A 27398-nucleotide genomic window follows, 5' to 3' on the forward strand; every position below is an offset into this window, starting at 1 on the left:
CAAATAAGGACATGAAACATGTATGAATGGTTAGAGGAACATGTGGTCTCTCAGTTGACACCAAGATTAATACATTTAGATAATTTTAAGACGTTTTATGCTCGAATAGATAAAGCATTGGATGCGAGGGACAAGGACATGTAGTGCGCAGACGAAGCCATAATTCCGCAAAAACAAGAGGCAGTTGGAAACGAACTCGCACTTTCTTTTGCAGCTATTTTCCTAACTAATGCAAATATTGATGTGAAACTTATATGAATGGATAGACGAACAAAAGGCCTCTTAGATGACACCAAGATTGCTACATTTAGATAATTTTGAGACCTTTTATGCTCGAAAAGATGAAGCGGTGTATGCGAGGGATAAGGACAGGTAGTGCGCAGACGAAGCCATAATTCTGCAAAAACGGAGACATTTGGAAACGAACTTGTACTTGCTTTGGCAGTTATTTCCCTAACTAATGCAAATAAGGATATGAAACTTATCTGACTTGATAGAGGAACAAATGGCCTCTTAGATTACACCAAGATTGCTACAATCAGATAATTTTAAGACCTTTTATGCTCGAATAGATAAAGCATTGGATGCGAGGGACAAGGACATGTAGTGCGCAGACGAAGCCATAATTCCGCAAAAACAAGAGGCAGTTGGAAACGGTCTTGCACTTCCTTTGGCAGGTATTTCCCTAACTACTGCAAATAAGGCTATGAAACCTATATAAATGGATAGAGGAAAATGTTGCCTTTCAGATGACACCAAGATTGCTACCTTTAGATAATTTTACGACCTTTTATGCTCAAATATATGAAGCGTTGGCTGCGAGGGATAAGGACCGGTAGTGCGCAGACCAAGCCATAATTCTGCAAAAACAAGAGGCAGTTGGAAACGAACTCGCACTTCCTTTGGAAGTATTTCCCTAACTACTGCAAATATGGACATGAAAAATGTATGAATGGTTAGAGGAACATATGGTCTCTCAGTTGACACCAAGATTAATACATTTAGATAATTTTAAGACGTTTTATGCTCGATTAGACGAAGCATTGCTTGCGAGGGATAAGAACCGGAAGTGGGCAGACGAAGCCATAATTCTGCAAAAACGAGAGGCAGTTGGAAACGGATTTGCACTTCCTTTGGCAGTTATTTCCCTTGCTACAGCACATATGGATATGAAACTTATATGAATGGATAGAGGAACATGTTGCCTTTCAGATGACACCAATATTGCTAGATTTAGATAATTTTACGACCTTTTATGCTGAAATATATGAAGCATTGGCTGCGAGGATAAAGACCGGTAGTGCGCAGACAAAGCCCTAATGCCGCAAAAACAACGGGCAGTTGGAAACGAACTCGCACTTCCTTTTGCAGTTATTCCCCTAACTACTGCAAATAAGGATATGAAACTTATATAAATGGATAGAGGAACGTGTTGCCTTTCAGATGACACCAAGATTGCTAGATCTAGATAATTGTACGACCTTTTATGCTCAAATATATGAAGCTTTGGCTGTGAGGGATAAGGACCGGTAAGGGCAGACGTAGCCATAATTCAGGAAAAACTGGATGCAGTGGTAAACGAACTCGCACTTCCTTTTGCAGCTATTTCCCTAACTAATGGAAATATGGATATGAAACTTATATGAGTGGATAGAGGAACAAATGGCCTCTTAGATGACACCAAGATTGCTACATTTAGATAATTTTAAGACCTTTTATGCTCGAAAAGATGAGGCGTTGTATGCGAGGGATAAGGACAGGTAGTGCGCAGACGAAGCCCTAATTATGCAAAAACAACAGGCAGTTGGAAACGAACTCGCACTTTCATTTGCAGCTATTTCCCTAATACTGCAAATATTGATGTTAAACTTATATGAGTGGATAGAGGAACATGTTGCCTTTCAGATGACACCAGAATTGCTAGATCTAGATAACTTTAAGACCTTTTATGCTGAAATATATAAAGCTTTGGCTTCGAGGGATAAGCACCGGTATAAGGCAGACGTAGCCATAATTCAGCAAAAACGGAACCATTTGGGAAAGAATTTGTACTTCCTTTGGCAGTTATTTCCCTAACTACTGCAAATAAGGATATGGAACTTATATAAATGGATAGAGGAACATGTTGCCTTTCAGATAACACAATGATGGCTAGATCGAGATAATATTACGACCTTTTATGCTCAAATATATGAAGCATTGGCTGCAAGGGATAAGGAACGGTAGTGCGCAGACGAAGCCATAATTCCGCAAAAACAAGAGGCAGTTGGAAACGAACTCGCACTTCCTTTTGCAGCTATTTCCTTAACTACTGCAAATATTGATGTGAAACGTATATGAGTGGATAGAGGAACATGTTGCCTTTCATATGACACCAAGAGTGCTTGATCTAGATAATTTTACGACCTTTTATGCTCAAATATATGAAGCATTGGCTGCGAGGGATAAGGACCGGTATAGGGCAGACGTAGCCATAATTCCGCAAAAACGGAACCATTTGGGAAAGAACTTGTACTTCCTTTCGCAGTTATTTCCCTAACTACCGCAAATAAGGATATGAAACTTATATAAATGGATAGAGGAACATGTTGCCTTTCAGATGACACAATGATGGGTAGATCGAGATAATATTACGACCTTTTATGCTCAAATATATGAAGCATTGGCTGCAACGGATAAGGACCGGTAGTGCGCAGACGAAGCCATAATTCCGCAAAAACAAGAGGCAGTTGGAAACGAACTCGCACTTCCTTTTGCAGCTATTTCCCGACGGATAAGGACCGGTATAGGGCAGACGTACCCATAATTCAGGCAAAACTGGATGCAGTGGGAAACGAACTCGCACTTCCTTTTGCAGCTATTTCCCTAACTACTGCAAATAAGGACATGGATTTTATATAAATGGATAGAGGAATATGTTGCCTTTCAGATGACACCAAAATTGCTAGATCTATATAATTTTACGAACTTTTATGCTCAAATATATAAAGCATTGGCTGCAAGGGATAAGGAACGGTAGTGCGCAGACGAAGCCATAATTCCGCAAAAACAAGAGGCAGTTGGAAACGAACTTGCACTTCCTTTTGCAGCTATTTCCCGACGGATAAGGACCGGTATAGGTCAGACGTAGCCATAATTCACTAAAAACTGGATGCAGTGGGAAACGGTCTCGCACTTCCTTTTGCAGCTCTTTCCCTAACTACTGCAAATATTGATGTGAAAGTTATTTGAGTGGAGAGAGGAACGTGTTGCCTTTCAGATGACACCAGAATTGTTAGATCTAGATAATTTTCAGACCTTTTGTGCTCGAATAGATGAAGCATTTGCTGCGAGGGATAAGGACTGATAGTGCGCAGACGAAGCCATAATTCCGCAAAAACAAGAGGCAGTTGGAAACGAACTCGCACTTTCTTTTGCAGCTATTTCCTTAACTACTGCAAATATTGATGTGAAACTTATATGAGTGGGTAGAGGAACATGTTGCCTTTCAGATGACACCAAGAGTGCTTGATCTAGATAATTTTACGACATTTTATACTCAAATATATGAAGCATTGGCTGCGAGGTATAAGGACCGGTACAGTGCTCTCTCCACTGTTTCTCTTATCCCTCGCAGCCAAAGCTTCATATATTTGAGCATAAAAGTTCGTAAAATTATCTAGATCTAACAATCTTGGTGTCATCTGAAAGGCAACATGTTCCTCTATCCACTCATATAAGTTTCACATCAATATTTGCAGTAGTTAGGGGAAATAGCTGCAAAAGGAAGTGCGAGTTCGTTTCCAACTGCCCGTTGTTTTTGAGGAATTTTGGCTTCGTCTGCATAAAAGGTCTTAAAATTATCTAAATTTAGCAATCTTGGTTTCATCAGAAAGGCAACATGTTCCTCTATCCATTCCTATAAGTTTCATATCCATATTTGCAGTATTTAGGGAAATACTTGCAACAGTAGAATTGCAGAATTATGGCTTGGTCTGCGCACTACCGGTCCTTATCCCTCGCAGCCAACGCTTCATATATTTGAGCATAAAAGGTCGTAAAATTATCTACAGGTAGCAATCTTGGTGTCATCTGAAAGGCAACATTTTCCTCTATCCATTTATATAGGTTTCATAGCCTTATTTGCAGTAGTTAGGGAAATACCTGCCAAAGGAAGTGCAAGACCGTTTCCAACTGCCTCTTGTTTTTGCGGAATTATGGCTTCGTCTGCGCACTACATGTCCTTGTCCCTCGCATCCAATGCTTTATCTATTCGAGCATAAAAGGTCTTAAAATTATCTGATTGTAGCAATCTTGGTGTAATCTAAGAGGCCATTTGTTCCTCTATCAAGTCAAATAAGTTTCATATTCTTATTTGCAGTAGTTAGGGAAATAACTAACAAAGCAAGTACAAGTTCGTTTCCAAATGTCTCCGTTTTTGCGGAATTATGGCTTCGTCTGCGCACTGCCTGTCCTTATCCCTCGCATACACCGCTTCATCTTTTCGAGCATAAAAGGTCTCAAAATTATCTAAATGTAGCAATCTTGGTGTCATCTAAGAGGCCTTTTGTTCGTCTATCCATTCATATAAGTTTCATATCCATATTTCCGTTAGTTAGGGAAATAGCTGCCAAAGGAAGTGCGAGTTCGTTCCCACTGGATCCTTTTTTTTGCTGAATTATGGCTACGTCTGTCCTATACCGGTCCTTATACCTAGCAGCCAAAGCTTCATATATTTGAGGATAAAAGGTCTTAAAAATATCTAGATCTAGCAATTCTGGTGTTACCTGAAAGGCAACATGTTCCTCTATCCACTCATATAAGTTTCACATCAATATTTGCTGTAGTTAAGGAAATAGCTGCAAAAGGAAGTGCAAGTTCGTTTCCAACTGCCTCTTGTTTTTGTGGAATTATGGCTTCGTCTGTGCACTATACCGGTCCTTATACCTCGCAGCCAATGCTTCATATGTTTAAGCATAAAAGGTCGTAAAATTATCTAGATCAAGCACTCTTGGTGTCATCTGAAAGGCAACATGTTTCTCTATCCAAGCATAATAACTAATGCAAATAAGGACATGAATCTTATATAAATAAATTCCTATAAGTTTCATATCCATATTTGCAGTATTTAGGGAAATACTTGCAACAGTAGAATTGCAGAATTATGGCTTGGTCTGCGCACTACCGGTCCTTATCCCTCGCAGCCAACGCTTCATATATTTGAGCATAAAAGGTCGTAAAATTATCTACAGGTAGCAATCTTGGTGTCATCTGAAAGGCAACATTTTCCTCTATCCATTTATATAGGTTTCATAGCCTTATTTGCAGTAGTTAGGGAAATACCTGCCAAAGGAAGTGCAAGACCGTTTCCAACTGCCTCTTGTTTTTGCGGAATTATGGCTTCGTCTGCGCACTACATGTCCTTGTCCCTCGCATCCAATGCTTTATCTATTCGAGCATAAAAGGTCTTAAAATTATCTGATTGTAGCAATCTTGGTGTAATCTAAGAGGCCATTTGTTCCTCTATCAAGTCAAATAAGTTTCATATTCTTATTTGCAGTAGTTAGGGAAATAACTAACAAAGCAAGTACAAGTTCGTTTCCAAATGTCTCCGTTTTTGCGGAATTATGGCTTCGTCTGCGCACTGCCTGTCCTTATCCCTCGCATACACCGCTTCATCTTTTCGAGCATAAAAGGTCTCAAAATTATCTAAATGTAGCAATCTTGGTGTCATCTAAGAGGCCTTTGTTCGTCTATCCATTCATATAAGTTTCATATCCATATTTCCGTTAGTTAGGGAAATAGCTGCCAAAGGAAGTGCGAGTTCGTTCCCACTGGATCCTTTTTTTTGCTGAATTATGGCTACGTCTGTCCTATACCGGTCCTTATACCTAGCAGCCAAAGCTTCATATATTTGAGGATAAAAGGTCTTAAAAATATCTAGATCTAGCAATTCTGGTGTTACCTGAAAGGCAACATGTTCCTCTATCCACTCATATAAGTTTCACATCAATATTTGCTGTAGTTAAGGAAATAGCTGCAAAAGGAAGTGCAAGTTCGTTTCCAACTGCCTCTTGTTTTTGTGGAATTATGGCTTCGTCTGTGCACTATACCGGTCCTTATACCTCGCAGCCAATGCTTCATATGTTTAAGCATAAAAGGTCGTAAAATTATCTAGATCAAGCACTCTTGGTGTCATCTGAAAGGCAACATGTTTCTCTATCCAAGCATAATAACTAATGCAAATAAGGACATGAATCTTATATAAATAAATAGAGGAACATGTTGCCTTTCAGATGACACTAAGATTGCTAGTTCTAGATAATTGTACGACCTTTTATGCTCAAATATATGAAGCATTGGCTGCGAGGGATAAGGACCGGTAGTGCACAGACGAAGCCAAAAACAAGAAGCAGTTGGAAACGAACTTGCACTTTATTTGCAGCTATTTCCCTAACTACTGCAAATATTGATGTGAAACCTATATGAATGGATAGAGGAATATGTTGTCTTTTAGATGACACCGAGATTGGTACATTTATATAATTTGAAGACCCTTTGTGCTTGGATAGATGAAGCATTGGCTACGAGGGATAAGGACAGGTAGTTTACAGACAAAGCCATAATTCCGCAAAAACGGAGCCGTTTGGAAACGAACTTGTACTTCCTTTGGTAGTTATTTCCCTAACTACTGCAAATAAGGATATGAAACTTATATAAATGAATAGAGGAACACGTTGCCTTTCAGATGACACCAAGATTGCTAGATCTAGATACTTTTAGGACGTTTTAGGCTCAAATATATAAAGCTTTGGCTGCGAGGGATAAGGACCGGTATAGGGCAGACGTAGCCATAATTCACTAAAAACTGGATGCAGTGGGAAACGAACTCGCACTTCCTTTGGCAGTTATTTTCCTAACTAATGCAAATATCGACATGAAACTTATAGGAATGGATAGAGGAACAAATGGCCTCTTAGATGACACCAAGATTGCTACATTTAGATAATTTTAAGACCTTTTATGCTCGAAACGATGAAGCGGTGTATGCAAGGGATAAGGACAGGTAGTCAGCAGACGAAGCCATAATTTCGCAAAAACGGAGTCATTTGGAAACGAACTTGTACTTCCTTTGGCAGTTATTTCCCTAACTACTGCAAATAAGGATATGAAACTTATATAAATAGATAGAGGAACATGTTGCCTTTCAGATGACACCAGGATTGCTAGATCTAGATAATTTTACGACCTTTTATGCTCATATATATGAAGCATTGGTTGCAAGGGATAAGGACCGGTAGTGCGCAGACGAAGCCATAGTTTTGCAAAAACAAGAGGTAGTTGGAAACGAACTCGCACTTCCTTTTGCGGCTATTTCCCTAACTACTGCAAATATTGATGTTAAACCTATATGAGTGGATAGAGGAACATGTTGCCTTTCAGATGACACCAGGATGGCTAGATCTAGATAATTTTACGACCTTTTATGCTCAAATATATGAAGCATTGGTTACGAGGGATAAGGACCGGTATAGGGCAGACGTAGCCATAATTCCGCAAAAACGGAACCATTTGGGAAAGAACTTGTACTTCCTTTCGCAGTTATTTCCCTAACTATTGCAAATATTGATGTGAAACATATGAGTGGATAGAGGAACACGTTGCCTTTCATATGACACCAGAATTGCTAGATCTATATAATTTCAAGACCTTTTATGCTCAAATATATAACGCTTTGGCTGCGAGGGATAAGGACCGGTATAGGGCAGACGTAGCCATAATTCAGCAAAAACTTGATGCAGTGGGAAACGAACTTGCACTTCCTTTGGCAGTTATTTTCCTAACTAATGCAAATATCGATATGAAACTTATAAGAATGGATAGAGGAACAAATGGCCTCTTAGATGACACCAAGATTGCAACATTTAGACAATTTTAAGACCTTTTATGCTCAAATATATAAAGCTTTGGCTACGAGGGATAAGGACCGGTATTGCGCAGACGAAGCCATAATTCTGCAAAAACAAGAGGCAGTTGGAAACGAACTCGCACTTCCTTTTGTAGCTATTTCCCTAACTAATGCAAATATTGATTTGAAACTTATATGAATGGACAGACGAACAAATGGCTTTTCAGATGACACCAAGATTGCTACATTTAGATAATGTTAAGACCTTTTATGCTGAAATAGATGAAGCATTGGCAGCGAGGGATAAGGACCGGTATAGGGCAGACGTAGCCATAATTCAGGAAAAACTGGATGCAGTGGGAAACGAACTCGCACTTCCTTTGGCAGTTATTTCCCTAACTACTGCAAATATTGATATCAAACTTATATGATTGGATAGAGTAACAAATGGCCTTTTAGATGACACCAAGATTGCAACATTTAGACAATTTTAAGACCTTTTATGCTCAAATATATAAAGCTTTGGCTACGAGGGATAAGGACCGGTATTGCGCAGACGAAGCCATAATTCCGCAAAAACAAGAGGCAGTTGGAAACGAACTCGCACTTCCTTTTGTAGCTATTTCCCTAACTAATGCAAATATTGATGTGAAACTTATATGAATGGACAGACGAACAAATGGCTTTTCAGATGACACCAAGATTGCTACATTTAGATAATGTTAAGACCTTTTATGTTGAAATAGATGAAGCATTGGCAGCGAGGGATAAGGACCGGTATAGGGCAGACGTAGCCATAATTCAGCAAAAACTGGATGCAGTGGGAAACGAACTCGCACTTCCTTTGGCAGCTATTTCCCTAACTACTGCAAATATTGATATCAAACTTATATGATTGGATAGAGGAACAAATGGCCTTTTAGATGACACCAAGATTGCTTCATTTAGATAATTTTAAGTTTCAGCTTTGCAACCATACTTCCCCCGGAACCCAAAGACTTTGGTTTCCCGCAGACTGCCCGCCGCGTCATTGGAGTAACGCCGGCGGATCGCCAGTCGGCATCGTTTATGGTTAGAACTAGGGCGGTATCTGATCGCCTTCGAACCTCTAACTTTCGTTCTTGATTAATGAAAACATTCTTGGCAAATGCTTTCGCAGTCGGTCGTCTTGCGGCGATCCAAGAATTTCACCTCTCACACCGCAATACGAATGCCCCCGTCAGTCCCTCTTAATCATTACCTCGAGTTCCGAAAACCAACGCAATAGAACCGAGGTCCTATTCCATTATTCCATGCTCTGCTGTCCAGGCGGTCGGCCTGCTTTGAACACTCCAATTTTTTCAAAGTAAACGTTTCGGCCGCGCTCGGCACTCAGTCAAGAGAACCGGGCGGAGACCGAGAGGAAGGCCAGGCGGGCAGTGGCGCGCCTTGCGGCGGACCGCCAGCCTGCGCCCAAGATCCAACTACGAGCTTTTTAACTGCAGCAATTTTAATATACGCTATTGGAGCTGGAATTACCGTGGCTGCTGGCACCAGACTTGCCCTCCAATAGATCCTCGTTAAAGGATTTAAAGTGTACTCATTCCAATTACAGGGCCTCGAAAGAGTCCTGTATTGCTATTTTTCGTCACTACCTCCCCGTGTCGGGAGTGGGTAATTTGCGCACCTGCTGCCTTCCTTGGATGTGGTAGCCGTTTCTCAAGCTCCCTCTCCGGAATCGAACCCTGATTCTCCGTTACCCGTTACGACCATGGTAGGCGCATAACGTACCATCGAAAGTTGATAGGGCAGACATTCCAAGGATCCGTCGCCGGTGCGAGGACCGTGCGATCGGCCAGGTTATCCAGAGTTCACCAACGGAGCCGGTCCCCGCCCGCCCCGCGGCCCCTCGCGGCGGGGCACTGGGACCGACCTGGCAACTCGCCACCCCTGCGCCGCTGTGTCATTGCCCACCTGCGGGACACACCGCCGACCCGGCATCTCAAGTCAGGTGGGGGGCCGGCCCCCTCGGCCTCGCGGCCCGGACCGCCCGTCACGGCGCCCGTTCGCCGGTGGGGCCGAGTCGGTTTCTGCGCCCGAGTCGGGTCGAGACCGGAGATCCCACATTTCTCAAAACACCGAGTCCCGGGGAGATCTCTCCAGCGGGCGCCCGAGCGAGGCCGCCCGTCCGGCGCCCGCGGCGGGACCGGTTCCCGCCCGCCCCGAGGCCCCTCGCGGCGGGGCATCGGGACCGACCTGGCAACTCGCCACCCCTGCGCCGCTGCGCCGTAGCCCTCCTGCGGGACACGCCGCCGACCCCACTTTTCAAGTCAGGTGGGGGGCCGGCCCCCTGAGACTCGCATCCGGGCAGCCCGTCCCGGCGCTCGCTCGCCGGTGGGGCCGAGTCGGTTTCTGCGCCCGAGTCGGCTCGAGACCGGAGATCCAGCCTTTGGCCGAACACCCAGTCCGTTGAAGATCTCCTCAGCGGGCGCCCCCGCGACGTCGCCCGTCCGGCTCCCGCTGCGAGACTGTCACCGGGACCGACTTGGCAACTCGCCACCCCGCTGCCGCTCCCCCGGAGCCCTCCTGCGGGGTATGCTGCCAACCCGGGATTTCCAGTCAGTTGAGGGGCGGCCCCCCGAAACTCGCCGCCCAGCAGCTCATCCCGTCGCTACCGGCGGGCCCTCCTGCGGGACACACCGCCGGCCCGAAATTTCAAGTCAGGTCGGGGGGGGGCGGACCCCCCGGCCTCGCGGCCGGGCAGGCCGTCACGGCGCTCGCTCGCCGGTGGGGCCGAGTCAGTTTCTGCGCCCGAGTCGGCTCGAACCCGGAGATCCCACATTTGCCGGAACACCGATTCCCGGGAAGATCTCTCCGGCGGGCGCCCCCGCAACGCCGCCCGCCCGGCGCCCTCGGCGGGGCCGGTCCCCGCCCGCCCCGCGGCCCCTCGCGGCGGGGCACTGGGGCCGACCTGGCAACTCGCCGCCCCGGCGCCGCTGCGCCGTAGCCCTCCTGCGGGACACGCCGCCGACCCCGCTTTTCAAGTCAGGTCGGGGGGCCGGACCCCTCGGCCTCGCAGCCCGGCAGCCCGTCCCGGCGCTCGCTCGCCGGTGGGGCCGAGTCGGTTTCTGCGCCCGAGTCGGGTCGAGACCGGAGATCCCGCATTTCGCGAAACGCCAAGTCCCAAGAGGAAATCTTCAGCGGGCGCCTCCGCAATGCCGACCGTCCGGCACCCGCGGCCTGACCGATCCACGCCACGCCCCGCGGCCCCTCGCGGCGGGGCACTGGGGCCGACCTGGCAACTCGCCGCCCCGGCGCCGCTGCGCCGTAGCCCTCCTGCGGGACACGCCGCCGACCCCGCTTTTCAAGTCAGGTCGGGGGGCCGGACCCCTCGGCCTCGCGGCCCGGCAGCCCGTCCCGGCGCTTGCTCGCCGGTGGGGCCGAGTCGGTTTGTGCGCCCGAGTCGGGTCGAGACCGGAGATCCCTTTTTTCCCCCCAACACCCAGTCCGTTTAAGATCTCCTCAGCGGGCGCCCCCGCGACGTCGCCCGTCCGGCTCCCGCTGCGAGACTCTGTCACCGGGACCGACTTGGCAACTCGCCACCCAGCCGCGGCGCGCGGGCGGGCGCGGCCCGTCGTCCCTTCCTCGGCCGGGCGGCTGGCGCGACCACGGCCGGTCTCTAGGCTCTCCGACCGGCCCCCCCGTCGGGGGACCGGGGTGGCCGGAGGAACCCCAACCGGCCGGCCTGTGCCGGCCCGGATGCCCAGCCGGTCGCGGGCGCCGCGCCCGGGAGAAGTGCACGCGGCCGGGCGCGGAGGCGCCCCCGGGCCCCGCCCCCCGGCGAGGGGGGTGCGGGGCCGCGGCAGGCACCGCGCCGGCCGCGCTGAATCTCCCGGGCCCGATCTGCGAGGCCCTCCCGTTTGCTTCTCGACGGCTTCACGTACTCTTGAACTCTCTCTTCAGAGTGCTTTTCAACTTTCCCTCACGGTACTTGTGCTCTATCGGTCTCGTGCCGGTATTTAGCCTTGGATGGAGTTTACCACCCGCCTTTGGGCTGCGCTACAAAACAACCCGACTCCCGGAAGCCCTGGTCGCCGGCCGGACGGCGCCCGCAGGGGCCTGACACCCGCCACGGGACGGAGGGGGCCTCGATCAGAAGGACCTCGGAGCCGCCGCGACCGCCGGACCGGACTTCCCTACGCCACAGTTCCCGCGGGCCCGCTGGGAGCCCGGGGATTCGGCGCTGGGCTCTTCCCGCTTCGCTCGCCGCTACTGGGGGAATCCTGGTTAGTTTCTTTTCCTCCGCCTAGTGATATGCTTAAATCCAGCGGGTCCTCTCGCCCGACCTGAGGTCGATGGGTTCGCAACGGGGGGCTCTCGGCCTCTCTCTCTCTCTCTCGCCTCTCGGGGGCCCGCCCAGCGCCTCGGCGGCTGCCAGGAAGGGGGGCCCCCCTCCGCGGCCCGTCTGCGCGGGCTCTCTTCTCTCTCTCTCGGCGCTGGGCGCCCGCTCCCTCTCCGGCGGTCCACTCGGAGATCTGCCATGGGGCCGGCGGCACTCGGTCCCCGCTGGCGGGTCCGGGCCTCCCCTTTCTCTCTCTTGGCCTGCCCTGCCTGCAGGCCTGCCCTGCCTGCCCGGCCTCCTTTCCGTCGCGCTCCCTCGAGGCCGCCCGTGTCTATCTCGGTGGGCTCGGGGGGACGACCGGCGCTCGTGGGTGGGGCGGATACTCAGCGCCGACCTGCCACGCCACGGCGGACTCCCCCGGGGAGCGATCCGGCCCTCCGCGCGGAGACCGCGCCCGGCCGGTGCCCCTCTCGCCTGCCTGCCTGCCTGCCCGCAGATTTCCCGTATCATCCTCGCCGGAGAGCGGGGGACCCGCGCCGCAACCTCTTGGGTCTCTTGGTACTCCCCTTGTTGCCGCCTGCAGCCAGTGTCCTCGCGGGGGCCTCGGCCCCGCGGCTGCCGGCCGGCGCTCTCGCGCCGCGGCCGGGAGCGGCCGCGGCGATTGCCCAGTTCGATGCGACCCTCAGGTGGACGAGGCCCGGGCCGCGGGGGGCCCGGGCCGCCATGTGCGTTCGAAATGCCGATGATCACTGCGTTCTGCAATTCACACTGATTCTCGCAGCTGGCTGCGTTCTTCATCGGCGCACGAGCCGAGTGATCCACCGCCGAGAATTGTCTCTGGTTTTGGGGGGGTTTGGGCTCTGTCCATCACCTCTCGATAACCGCGCCGGTGGCCCGGGCGCGGAGCATCCAAGCTTTCTCTCCGGCGAGCCGGAAAAAAAAACACCGGCGGGAGCCGGGCCGAGCGGGGACCGGTCGCCTCTCGCGCAGCGGCCCCCTTCCCCAAGGGGGGCCGCTCCGACCGCGTCTCACCGATCCCCCCAGTCCATTCGAGGCCGAGCCCCGGCGTCCCGGGGCCCCGGCGAGCGCCGGGAGTCCCGCGCCCACGCGGCGCGGGCTCCGGCGCACCCCGGCGTGGGCCACTCCCGCCTACACCCGGAAGACAGCACGGTGGCCGGCCCTCCCCGCCTCGGCGGACGGAAGGGGGCCGGCCGGGCACGCTCTCTCTGCTCGGTAATGATCCTTCCGCAGGTTCACCTACGGAAACCTTGTTACGACTTTTACTTCCTCTAAATGATCAAGTTCGATCGTCTTCCGGGCGCACGAGCGAGGCGCCGGGGGCGCCCCGCCGCGGCCCGTCCGAGGATCTCACTAAACCATTCAATCGGTAGTAGCGACGGGCGGTGTGTACAAAGGGCAGGGACGTAATCAACGCGAGCTGATGACTCGCGCTTACTGGGAATTCCTCGTTCAAGGGAGACAATTGCAACTCCCTATCCCAAGCACGAATGAGGTTCAACGGATTGCCCAGACCTTCCGGCCAAGGGCGGCTACCCGCTGATCCCTTCAGTGTAGCGCGCGTGCGGCCCCGAACATCTAAGGGCATCACAGACCTGTTATTGCTCAATCTCGCGTGGCTGAACGTCACTTGTCCCTCTAAGAAGTCAGCGCCCGGCGCGGCGGCCGGCGCGACTATTTAGCAAGCCAGAGTCTCGTTCGTTATCGGAATTAACCAGACAAATCGCTCCACCAACTAAGAACGGCCATGCACCACCACCCACAGAATCAAGAAAGAGCTCTCAATCTGTCAATCCTCACTGTGTCCGGGCCGGGTGAGTTTCCCCGTGTTGAGTCAAATTAAGCCGCAGGCTCCACTCCTGGTGGTGCCCTTCCGTCAATTCCTTTAAGACCTCTTATGCTCGAAGAGATGAAGCGTTGTATGCGAGGGATAAGGACAGGTAGTCAGCAGACGAAGCCATAATTTCTCAAAAACGGAGCATTTTGGAAACGAACTTGTACTTTCTTTGGCAGTTATTTCCCTAACTACTGCAAATAAGGATATGAAACTTATATAAATGGATAGAGGAACATGTTGCCTTTCGGATGACACTAAGATTGCTAGATCTAGATAAATTTACGACCTTTTATGCTCAAATATATGAAGTATTGGCTGCGAGGGATAAGGACCGGAAGTGCACAGACGAAGCCATAATTCCGCAAAAACAAGAGGCAGTTGGAAACGAACTCGCACTTTTGCAACTATTTCCCTAACTACTGCAAATATTGCTGTGAAACTTATATGAGTGGATAGAGGAACACGTTGCCTTTCAGATGACACCAAGATTGCTAGATCTAGATAACTTTACGACCTTTTATGCTCAAATATATAAAGCTTTGGCTGCGAGGGATAAGGACCGGTATAGGGCAGACGTAGCCATAATTCACTAAAAACTGGACGCAGTGGGAAACGAACTCGCACTTCCTTTGGCAGTTATTTTCCTAACTAATGCAAGTATCGACATGAAACTTATAGGAATAGATAGAGGAACAAATGGCCTCTTAGATGACACCAAGATTTCAACATTTAGATAATTTTAGGACCTTTTATGCTCGAAACGATGAAGCGGTGTATGCAAGGGATAAGGACAGGTAGTCAGCAGACGAAGCCATAATTTTGCAAAAACGGAGCATTTTGGAAACAAACTTGTACTTCCTTTGGCAGTTATTTCCCTAACTACTGCAAATAAGGATATGAAACTTATATAAATGGATAGAGGAACATGTTGCCTTTCAGATGACACCAAGATTGCTAGATCTAGATAATATTACGACCTTTTATGCTCAAATATATGAAGCATTGGCTGCGAGGGATAAGGACCGGTAGTGCACAGACGAAGCCATAATTCCGCAAAAACAAGAGGCAGTTGGAAACGAACTCGCACTTTCTTTTGCAGCTATTTCCCTAACTACTGCAAATATTGATGTGAAACTTATATGAGTGGATAGAGGAAAATGTTGCCTTTCAGATGACACCAGAATTGCTAGATCTTTATAATTTTAAGACCTTTTATGCTCAAATATATAACGCTTTGGCTGCGAGGGATAAGGACCGGTATAGGGCAGACGTAGCCATAATTCAGCAAAAACTGGATGCAGTTGGAAACGAACTCGCACTTCCTTTGGCAGCTATTTCCCTAACTAATGAAAATATGGATATGAAACTTATAGGATTGGATAGAGGAACAAATGGCCTCTTAGATGACACCAAGATTGCTACATTTAGATAATTTTAAAACCTTTTATGCTCGAAACGATGAAGCGGTGTATGCGAGGGATAAGGACAGGTAGTGCGCAGACAGAGCCATAATATCGCAAAAACGGAGCCATTTGGAAAGGAACTTGTACTTCCTTTGGCAGTTATTTCAATAACTACTGCAAATAAGGATATGAAACTTATATAAATGGATAGAGGAACATGTTGCCTTTCAGATGTCACCAAGATTGCTAGATGTAGATAATTTTACGACCTTTTATGCTCAATTATATGAAGCATTGCCTGCGAGGGATAAGGACCGGTAGTGCAAAGACAAAGCCATAATTCTGCAACAACAAGAGGCAGTTGGAAACGAACTCGCACTTTCTTTTGCAGCTATTTCCCTAACTATTGCAAATATTGATGTGAAACTTATATGAGTGGATAGAGGAACACGTTGCCTTTCAGATGAAACCAAGATTGCTAGATGTATATAATTTTAAGACCTTTTATGCTCAAATATATAAAGCTTTGGCTGCGAGGGATAAGGACCGGTAGTGCACAGACGAAGCCATAATTCCGCAAAAACAAGAGGCAGTTGGAAACGAACTCGCACTTCCTTTGGCAGTTATTTCCCTAACTAATGCAAATATGGAAATGAAACTTATAAGAATGGATAGAGGAACAAGTGGCCTCTTAGATGACACCAAGATTGCAACATTTAGATAATTTTAAGACCTTTTATGCTCAAATATATTAAGCTTTGGCTGCAAGGGATAAGGACCGGTATAGGGCAGACGTAGCCATAATTCACTAAAAACTGGATGCAGTAGGAAACGAACTCGCACTTCCTTTGGCAGCTATTTCCCTAACTACTGCAAATAAGGATATGAAACTGATATAAATGGATAGAGGAACATGTTGCTTTTTAGATGACACCAAGATTGCTAGATCTAGATAATATTACGACCTTTTATGCTCAAATATATGAAGCATTGGCTGCGAGGGATAAGGACCGGTAATGCACAGACGAAGCCATAATTCCGCAAAAACAAGAGGCAGTTGGAAACGAACTCACACTTTCTTTTGCAGCTATTTCCTTAACTACTGCAAATATTGATGTGAAACTTATATGAGTGGATAGAGGAACACGTTGCCTTTCAGATGACACCAGAATTGCTAGATCTATATAATTTCAAGACCTTTCATGCTCAAATATATAACGCTTTGGCTACGAGGGATAAGGACCGGTATAGGGCAGACGTAGCCATAATTCACTAAAAACTGGATGCAGTGGGAAACAAACTCGCACTTCCTTTGGCAGCTATTTCCCTAACTAATGCAAATATGGAAATGAAACTTATAAGAATGGATAGAGGAACAAATGGCCTCTTAGATGACACCAAGATTGCTAGATCTAGAAAATATTACGACCTTTTATGCCCAAATATATGAAGCATTGGCTGCGAGGGATCAGGACCGATAGTGCACAGACGAAGCCATAATTCCGCAAAAACGACGGGCAGTTGGAAACGAACTCGCACTTCCTTTGGCAGCTATTTTCCTAACTAAGGCAAATATGGATATGAAACTTATAAGAATGGATAGAGGAATAAATGGCCTCTTAGATGACACCAAGATTGCAGCATTTAGATAATTTTTAGACCTTTTATGCTCAAATATATGAAGCATTGGCTGCGAGGGATCAGGACCGATAGTGCACAGACGAAGCCATAATTCCGCAAAAACAAGAGGCAGTTGGAAACGAACTCGCACTTCCTTTGGCAGCTATTTCTTTAACTACTGCAAATATTGATGTGAAACTTATATGAGTGGATAGAGGAACACGTTGCCTTTCAGATGACACCAGAATTGCTAGATCTATATAATTTCAAGACCTTTTATGCTCAAATATATAACGCTTTGGCTGCGAGGGATAAGGACCGGTATAGGGCAGACGTAGCCATAATTCAGCAAAAACTGGATGCAGTGGGAAACGAACTCACACTTCCTTTGGCAGCTATTTCCCTAACTAATGAAAATATGGATATGAAACTTATAGGAATGGATAGAGGAACAAATGGCCTCTTAGATGACACCAAGATTGCTAGATCTAGAAAATATTACGACCTTTTATGCTCAAATATATGAAGCATTGGCTGCGAGGGATCAGGACCGATAGTGCACAGACGAAGCCATAATTCCGCAAAAACGACGGGCAGTTGGAAACGAACTCGCACTTCCTTTGGCAGCTATTTTCCTAACTAAGGCAAATATGGATATGAAACTTATAAGAATGGATAGAGGAATAAATGGCCTCTTAGATGACACCAAGATTGCAGCATTTAGATAATTTTTAGACCTTTTATGCTCAAATATATGAAGCATTGGCTGCGAGGGATCAGGACCGATAGTGCACAGACGAAGCCATAATTCCGCAAAAACGACGGGCAGTTGGAAACGAACTCGCACTTCCTTTGGCAGCTATTTTCCTAACTAAGGCAAATATGGATATGAAACTTATAAGAATGGATAGAGGAATAAATGGCCTCTTAGATGACACCAAGATTGCAGCATTTAGATAATTTTTAGACCTTTTATGCTCAAATATATGAAGCATTGGCTTTGAGGGATAAGGACCGGTAGTGCACAGACGAAGCCATAATTCCGCAAAAACGACGGGCAGTTGGAAACGAACTCGCACTTCCTTTGGCAGCTATTTTCCTAACTAAGGCAAATATGGATATGAAACTTATAAGAATGGATAGAGGAATAAATGGCTTCTTAGATGACACCAAGATTGCAGCATTTAGATAATTTTTAGACCTTTTATGCTCAAATATATGAAGCATTGGCTTCGAGGGATAAGGACCGGTAGTGCACAGACGAAGCCATGATTACGCAAAAACAACGGGCAGTTGGAAACGAACTCGCGATTCCTTTGGCAGCTATTTTCCTAACTAATGCAAATATGGATATGAAACTTATAAGAATGGATAGAGGAATAAATGGCCTCTTAGATGACACCAAGATTGCAGCATTTAGATAATTTTAGACCTTTTATGCTAAAATATATGAAGCATTGGCTTCGAGGGATAAGGACCGGTAGTGCACAGACGAAGCCATAATTCCGCAAAAACAACGGGCAGTTGGAAACGAACTCGCACTTCCTTTGGCAGCTATTTCCCTAACTAATCCAAATATGGATATGAAACTTATAAGAATGGATAGAGGAACAAATGGCCTCTTAGATGACACCAAGATTGCAACATTTAGATAATTTTAAGACCTTTTATAATCAAATATATAAAGCTTTGGCTGCCAGGGATAAGGACCGGTATAGGGCAGACGTAGCCATAATTCACTAAAAACTGGATGCAGTGGGAAACGAACTCGCACTTCCTTTGGCAGCTATTTCCCTAACTAATGCAAATATGGATATGAAACTTATAAGAATGGATAGAGGAACAAATGGCCTCTTAGATGACACCAAGATTGCAACATTTAGATAATTTTAAGACCTTTTATGCTCAAATATATTAAGCTTTGGCTGCAAGGGATAAGGACCGGTATAGGGCAGACGTAGCCATAATTCAGCAAAAACTGGATGCAGTAGGAAACGAACTCGCACTTCCTTTGGCAGCTATTTCCCTAACTAATGCAAATATGGATATGAAACTCATAGGAATGGATAGAGGAACAAATGGCCTCTTAGATGACACCAAGATTGCAACATTTAGATAATTTTAAGACCTTTTATGCTCAAATATATGAATCTTTGGCTGCGAGGGATAAGGACCGGTATAGGGCAGACGTAGCCATAATTCAGCAAAAACTGGATGCAGTGGGAAACGAACTCGCACTTCGGTTTGCAGCTATTTCCCTAACTAACGCAAATATGGATATGAAACTTATAGGAATGGATAGAGGAACAAATGGCCTCTTAGATGACACCAAGATTGCTAGATCTAGATAATATTACGACCTTTTATGCTCAAATATATGAAGCATTGGCTTCGAGGGATAAGGACCGGTAGTGCACAGACGAAGCCATAATTCCGCAAAAACAACGGGCAGTTGGAAACGAACTCGCACTTCCTTTGGCAGCTATTTTCCTAACTAATGCAAATATGGATATGAAACTTATAAGAATGGATAGAGGAATAAATGGCTTCTTAGATGACACCAAGATTGCAGCATTTAGATAATTTTTAGACCTTTTATGCTCAAATATATGAAGCATTGGCTTCGAGGGATAAGGACCGGTAGTGCACAGACGAAGCCATGATTACGCAAAAACAACGGGCAGTTGGAAACGAACTCGCGATTCCTTTGGCAGCTATTTTCCTAACTAATGCAAATATGGATATGAAACTTATAAGAATGGATAGAGGAATAAATGGCCTCTTAGATGACACCAAGATTGCAGCATTTAGATAATTTTAGACCTTTTATGCTCAAATATATGAAGCATTGGCTTCGAGGGATAAGGACCGGTAGTGCACAGACGAAGCCATAATTCCGCAAAAACAACGGGCAGTTGGAAACGAACTCGCACTTCCTTTGGCAGCTATTTCCCTAACTAATCCAAATATGGATATGAAACTTATAAGAATGGATAGAGGAACAAATGGCCTCTTAGATGACACCAAGATTGCAACATTTAGATAATTTTAAGACCTTTTATAATCAAATATATAAAGCTTTGGCTGCCAGGGATAAGGACCGGTATAGGGCAGACGTAGCCATAATTCACTAAAAACTGGATGCAGTGGGAAACGAACTCGCACTTCCTTTGGCAGCTATTTCCCTAACTAATGCAAATATGGATATGAAACTTATAAGAATGGATAGAGGAACAAATGGCCTCTTAGATGACACCAAGATTGCAACATTTAGATAATTTCAAGACCTTTTATGCTCAAATATATAACACTTTGGCTGCGAGGAATAAGGACCGGTATAGGGCAGACGTAGCAATAATTCAGCAAAAACTGGATGCAGTAGGAAACGAACTCGCACTTCCTTTGGCAGCTATTTCCCTAACTAATGCAAACATGGATATGAAACTTACAGGAATGGATAGAGGAACAAATGGCCTCTTAGATAACACCAAGATTGCAACATTCAGATAATTTTAAGACCCTTTATGCTCAAATATATGAAGCTTTGGCTGCGAGGGATCAGGACCAGTATAGGGCAGACTTAGCCATAATTGAGCAAAAACTGAATGCAGTGGGAAACGAACTCGCACTTCCTTTTGCAGCTATTTCCCGTAACTACTGCAAACATTGATAAGAAACTTATATGAGTGGATAGAGGAACAAATGGCCTCTTAGATGACACCAAGATTGCTAGATCTAGATAATATTACGACCTTTTATGCTCAAATATATGAAGCATTGGCTGCGAGGGATAAGGCCATTAGTGCGCAGACAAAGCCATCATTCCGCAAAAACAACGGGCAGTAGGAAACGAACTCGCACTTCGGTTTGCAGCTATTTCCCTAACTACTGCAAATATTGATGTGAAACTTATATGAGTGAATAGAGGAACATGTTGGATTTCACATGACACCAGAATTGCTAGATCTATATAATTTCAAGACCTTTTATGCACAAATATATAACGCTTTGGCTCCGAGGGATAAGGACCGGTATAGGGCAGACGTAGCCATAATTCAGCAAAAAATGGATGCAGTGGGAAACGAACTCGCACTTCCTTTGGCAGCTATTTTCCTAACTAATGCAAATATGGATATGAAACTTATAGGAATGGATAGAGGAACAAACGGCCTCTTAGATGACACCAAGTTTGCTACATTTAGATAATTTTAAAACCTTTTATGCTCAAATATATAAAGCTTTGGCTGCGAGGGATAAGGACCGGTATAGGGCAGACGTAGCCATAATTCACTAAAAACTGGATGCAGTGGGAAACGAACTCGCACTTCCTTTGGCAGCTATTTCCCTAACTAATGCAAATATGGATATGAAACTTATAGGAATAGATAGAGAAACAAATGGCCTCTTAGATGACACCGAGATTGCTAGATCTAGATAATTTTACGACCTTTTATGCTCAAATATATGAAGCATTGGCTGCGAGGGATAAGGACCGGTAGTGCACAGACGAAGCCATAATTCCGCAAAAACAAGAGGCAGTTGGAAACGAACTCGCACTTTCTTTTGCAGCTATTTTCCTAACTAATGCAAAGATGGATATGAAACTTATAAGAATGGATAGAGGAACAAATGACCTCTTAGATGACAACAAGATTGCAACATTTAGATAATTTAAGACCTTTTATGCTCAAATATATAAAGCTTTGGCTGCGAGGGATAAGGACCGGTATAGGGCAGACGTAGCCATAATTCACTAAAAACTGGATGCAGTGGGAAACGAACTCGCACTTCCTTTGGCAGCTATTTCCCTAACTAATGCAAATATAGATATGAAACTTATAGGAATGGATAGAGGAACAAATGGCCTCTTAGATGACACCAAGATTGCTACATTTAGATAATTTTAAAACCTTTTATGCTCGAAACGATGAAGCGTTGTATGCGAGGGATAAGGACAGGTAGTGCGCAGACAAAGCCATAATTCCGCAAAAAAGGAGCCATTTGGAAAGGAACATGTACTTCCTTTGGCAGTTATTTCACTAACTACTGCAAATAAGGATATGAAACTTATATAAATGGATAGAAGAACATGTTGCCTTTCAGATGACACCAAGATTGCTAGATCTAGATAATATTACGACCTTTTATGCTCAAATATATGAAGCATTGGCTGCGAGGGATAAGGACTGGTAGTGCACAGACGAAGCCATAATTCCGCAAAAACAACGGCCAGTTGGAAACGAACTCACACTTCCTTTGGCAGCTATTTCCCTAACTAATGCAAATATGGATATGAAACTTATAAGAATGGATAGAGGAACAAATGGCCTCTTAGATGACACCAAGATTGCAACATTTAGATAATTTTAAGACCTTTTATGCTCAAATATATAGGGCTTTGGCTGCGAGGGATAAGGACTGGTATAGGGCAGACGTAGCCATGATTCACTAAAAACTGGATGCAGTGGGAAACGAACTCGCACTTCCTTTGGCAGCTATTTCCCTAACTAATGCAAATATGGATATGAAACTTATAGGAATAGATAGAGAAACAAATGGCCTCTTAGATGACACCGAGATTGCTAGATCAAGATAATATTACGACCTTTTATGCTCAAATATATGAAGCATTGGCTGCGAGGGATAAGGACCGGTAGTGCACAGACGAAGCCATAATTCCGCAAAAACAAGAGGCAGTTGGAAACGAACTCGCACTTTCTTTTGCAGCTATTTTCCTAACTAATGCAAATATGGATATGAAACTTATAAGAATGGATAGAGGAACAAATGGCCTCTTAGATGACACCAAGATTGCAACATTTAGATAAATGTAAGACCTTTTATGCTCAAATATATAAAGCTTTGGCTGCGAGGGATAAGGACCGGTATAGGGCAGACGTAGCCATAATTCACTAAAAACTGGATGCAGTGGGAAACGAACTCGCACTTCCTTTGGCAGTTATTTCCCTAACTAATGCAAATATGGATATGAAACTTATAGGAATAATGGATAGAGGAACAAATGGCCTCTGAGATGACACCACGATTGCTAGATCTAGATAATATTACGACCTTTTATGCTCAAATATATGAAGCATTGGCTGCGAGGGATAAGGACCGATAGTGCACAGACAAAGCCATAATTCCGCAAAAACAAGAAGAAGTTGGAAACGAACACGCACATTTTTTTGCAGCTATTTCCCTAACTACTGCAAATATTGATGTGAAACTTATATGAGTGAATAGAGGAACATGTTGCCTTTCATATGACACCAGAATTGATAGATCTATTTAATTTCAAGACCTTTTATGCACAAATATATAACGCTTTGGCTGCGAGGGATAAGGACCAGTATAGGGCAGACGTAGCCATAATTCAGCAAAAAATGGATGCAGTGGGAAACGAACTCGCACTTCCTTTGGCAGCTATTTTCCTAACTAATGCAAATATGGATATGAAACTTATAAGAATGGATAGAGGAACAAATGGCCTCTTAGATGACACCACGATTGCTAGATCTAGATAATATTACGACCTTTTATGCTCAAATATATGAAGCATTGGCTGCGAGGGATAAGGACCGATAGTGCACAGACAAAGCCATAATTCCGCAAAAACAAGAAGAAGTTGGAAACGAACACGCACATTTTTTTGCAGCTATTTTCCTAACTAACGCAAATATGGATATGAAACTTATAGGAATGGATAGAGGAACAAATGGCCTCTTAGATGACACCGAGATTGCTAGATCTAGATAATATTACGACCTTTTATGCTCAAATATATGAAGCATTGGCTGCGAGGGATAAGGACAGGTAGTGCTCAGACGAAGCCATCATTCCGCAAAAACAACGGGCAGTAGGAAACGAACTCGCACTTCCGTTTGCAGCTATTTCCCTAACTACTGCGAATATTGATGTGAAACTTATATGAGGGAATAGAGGAACATGTTGCCTTTCAGATGACACCAGAATTTCTAGATCTATTTAATTTCAAGACCTCTTATGCACAAATATATAACGCTTTGGCTGCGAGGGATAAGGACCGGTATATGGCAGACGTAGCCATAATTCAGCAAAAAATGGATGCAGTGGGAAACGAACTCGCACTTCCTTTGGCAGCTATTTTCCTAACTAATGCAAATATGGATATGAAACTTATAAGAATGGATAGAGGAACAAATGGCCTCTTAGATGACACCAAGATTGCAACATTTAGATAATTTTAAGACCTTTTATGCTCAAATATATAAAGCTTTGGCTGCGAGGGATAAGGACCGGTATAGGGCAGACGTAGCCATAATTCACTAAAAACTGGATGCAGTGGGAAACGAACTCGCACTTCCTTTGGCAGCTATTTCCCTAACTAATGCAAATATGGATATGAAACTTATAGGAATAGATAGAGAAACAAATGGCCTCTTAGATGACACCGAGATTGCTAGATCTAGATAATTTTACGACCTTTTATGCTCAAATATATGAAGCATTGGCTGCGAGGGATAAGGACCGGTAGTGCACAGACGAATCCATAATTCCGCAAAAACAAGAGGCAGTTGGAAACGAACTCGCACTTTCTTTTGCAGCTATTTTCCTAACTAATGCAAATATGGATATGAAACTTATAAGAATGGATAGAGGAACAAATGGCCTCTTAGATGACACCAAGATTGCAACATTTAGATAATTGTAAGACCTTTTATGCTCAAATATATAAAGCTTTGGCTGCGAGGGATAAGGACCGGTATAGGCCAGACGTAGCCATAATTCACTAAAAACTGGATGCAGTGGGAAACGAACTCGCACTTCCTTTGGCAGGTATTTCCCTAACTAATGCAAATGTGGATATGAAACTTATAGGAATGGATAGAGGAACAAATGGCCTCTTAGATGACACCAAGATTGCTACATTTAGATAATTTTAAAACCTTTTATGCTCGAAACGATGAAGCGGTGTATGCGAGGGATAAGGACAGGTAGTGCGCAGACAAAGCCATAATTCCGCAAATACGGAGCCATTTGGAAAGGAACTTGTACTTCCTTTGGCAGTTATTTCACTAACTACTGCAAATAAGGATATGAAACTTATATAAATGGATAGAGGAACATGTTGCCTTTCAGATGACACCAAGATTGCTAGATCTAGATAATATTACGACCTTTTATGCTCAAATATATGAAGCATTGGCTGCGAGGGATAAGGACTGGTAGTGCACAGACGAAGCCATAATTCCGCAAAAACAACGGCCAGTTGGAAACGAACTCACACTTCCTTTGGCAGCTATTTTCCTAACTAATGCAAATATGGATATGAAACTTATAAGAATGGATAGAGGAACAAATGGCCTCTTAGATGACACCAAGATTGCAACATTTAGATAATTTTAAGACCTTTTATGCTCAAATATATAAAGCTTTGGCTGCGAGGGATAAGGACTGGTATAGGGCAGACGTAGCCATGATTCACTAAAAACTGGATGCAGTGGGAAACGAACTCGCACTTCCTTTGGCAGCTATTTCCCTAACTAATGCAAATATGGATATGAAACTTATAGGAATGGATAGAGGAACAAATGGCCTCTTAGATGACACCGAGATTGCTAGATCAAGATAATATTACGACCTTTTATGCTCAAATATATGAAGCATTGGCTGCGAGGGATAAGGACCGGTAGTGCACAGACGAAGCCATAATTCCGCAAAAACAAGAGGCAGTTGGAAACGAACTCGCACTTTCTTTTGCAGCTATTTTCCTAACTAATGCAAATATGGATATGAAACTTATATAAATGGATAGAGGAACAAATGGCCCCTTAGACGACACCAAGATTGCAACATTTAGATAATTGTAAGACCTTTTATGCTCAAATATATAAAGCTTTGGCTGCGAGGGATAAGGACCGGTATAGGGCAGACGTAGCCATAATTCACTAAAAACTGGATGCAGTGGGAAACGAACTCGCACTTCCTTTGGCAGCTATTTCCCTAACTAATGCAAATGTGGATATGAAACTTATAGGAATAATGGATAGAGGAACAAATGGCCTCTTAGATGACACCACGATTGCTAGATCTAGATAATATTACGACCTTTTATGCTCAAATATATGAAGCATTGGCTGCGAGGGATAAGGACCGATAGTGCACAGACAAAGCCATAATTCCGCAAAAACAAGAAGAAGTTGGAAACGAACACGCACATTTTTTTGCAGCTATTTCCCTAACTACTGCAAATATTGATGTGAAACTTATATGAGTGAATAGAGGAACATGTTGCCTTTCAGATGACACCAGAATTGCTAGATCTATATAATTTCAAGACCTTTTATGCACAAATATATAACGCTTTGGCTGCGAGGGATAAGGACCGGTATAGGGCAGACGTAGCCATAATTCAGCAAAAAATGGATGCAGTGGGAAACGAACTCGCACTTCCTTTGGCAGCTATTTTCCTAACTAATGCAAATATGGATATGAAACTTATAAGAATGGATAGAGGAACAAATGGCCTCTTAGATGACACCAAGATTGCAGCATTTAGATAATTTTAGACCTTTTATGCTCAAATATATGAAGCATTGGCTTCGAGGGATAAGGACCGGTAGTGCACAGACGAAGCCATAATTCCGCAAAAACAACGGGCAGTTGGAAACGAACTCGCACTTCCTTTGGCAGCTATTTTCCTAACTAATGCAAATATGGATATGAAACTTATAAGAATGGATAGAGGAACAAATGGCCTCTTAGATGACACCAAGATTGCAACATTTAGATAATTTTAAGACCTTTTATGCTCAAATATATTAAGCTTTGGCTGCAAGGGATAAGGACCGGTATAGGGCAGACGTAGCCATAATTCAGCAAAAACTGGATGCAGTAGGAAACGAACTCGCACTTCCTTTGGCAGCTATTTCCCTAACTAATGCAAATATGGATATGAAACTTATAGGAATGGATAGAGGAACAAATGGCCTCTTAGATGACACCAAGATTGCAACATTTAGATAATTTTAAGACCTTTTATGCTCAAATATATAAATCTTTGGCTGCGAGGGATAAGGACCGGTATAGGGCAGACGTAGCCATAATTCAGCAAAAACTGGATGCAGTGGGAAACGAAGTCGCACTTCCTTTGGCAGCTATTTCCCTAACTAACGCAAATATGGATATGAAACTTATAGGAATGGATAGAGGAACAAATGGCCTCTGAGATGACACCACGATTGCTAGATCTAGATAATATTACGACCTTTTATGCTCAAATATATGAAGCATTGGCTGCGAGGGATAAGGACCGGTAGTGCACAGACA

The 27398-nt window shown here is 44.9% G+C and overlaps 3 protein-coding genes, 1 non-coding gene and 1 pseudogene across 16 annotated transcripts in view; 1 reads left to right on the top strand and 4 right to left on the bottom strand.

Annotated features, from left to right (window-relative positions):
• The window catches only part of LOC147799642 (uncharacterized), a 564475-nt gene that overhangs the window by 236637 nt on the left and 300440 nt on the right, over nucleotides 1-27398 (top strand). The gene's annotated exons all lie outside the window — the stretch shown is intronic.
• Nucleotides 1-27398, bottom strand: part of LOC147799647 (uncharacterized) — a 291172-nt gene that overhangs the window by 77909 nt on the left and 185865 nt on the right. The gene's annotated exons all lie outside the window — the stretch shown is intronic.
• LOC110990785 (uncharacterized) overlaps nucleotides 1-27398 on the bottom strand; it is a 222677-nt gene that overhangs the window by 62322 nt on the left and 132957 nt on the right. The gene's annotated exons all lie outside the window — the stretch shown is intronic.
• LOC147799648 (5.8S ribosomal RNA) lies at nucleotides 12886-13042 on the bottom strand. Its single transcript, XR_015424956.1, has one exon. It is a non-coding gene; the product is annotated as a 5.8S ribosomal RNA (ribosomal RNA).
• On the bottom strand, nucleotides 13444-14170 carry LOC147799649 (small subunit ribosomal RNA; annotated as a pseudogene; the record flags this gene model as incomplete).

The sequence above is a fragment of the Acanthaster planci genome, linkage group LG03 (assembly GCF_054643075.1).
Source record: "Acanthaster planci isolate LZ-2023a linkage group LG03, COTS_SCS, whole genome shotgun sequence".
NCBI lineage: Eukaryota > Metazoa > Echinodermata > Asteroidea > Valvatida > Acanthasteridae > Acanthaster > Acanthaster planci.